This window comes from Morone saxatilis, unplaced genomic scaffold (genome assembly GCF_004916995.1).
Source record: "Morone saxatilis isolate NCDOM2014 unplaced genomic scaffold, NCSU_SB_2.0 Contig23, whole genome shotgun sequence".
NCBI lineage: Eukaryota > Metazoa > Chordata > Actinopteri > Moronidae > Morone > Morone saxatilis.
In genome coordinates this window covers 20,805,239-20,805,442 of record NW_023339796.1, presented here as the reverse complement: position 1 = coordinate 20,805,442, position 204 = coordinate 20,805,239, and the positions used below count along the sequence as shown (strand labels likewise).

The following is a 204-nucleotide window of genomic DNA, read 5'->3' as shown; positions in this document are numbered from 1 at the left end:
AACATCATAAAGGACAATACACACCCACAACACGCGCGCTACAGGAGTGTGAAAGCAAGGACAAAAAGACTCTCTAACAGTTTCTACCCCCAGGCCATCAGACTCTTAAACAGTACAGCCCACACCACCCTCCAGCACACTTAATCACTCCCACTGTGATGTAATGTCACTCGGCACCTGAAGTGTAACTGTGAGGCATAGAGC

General features: G+C 48.5%; 1 protein-coding gene across 1 annotated transcript in view; it reads right to left on the bottom strand.

Moving 5' to 3' along the window:
• Window positions 1-204, bottom strand: part of ca8 (carbonic anhydrase VIII) — a 33,304-nt gene that overhangs the window by 3,642 nt on the left and 29,458 nt on the right. The window lies entirely within an intron of this gene.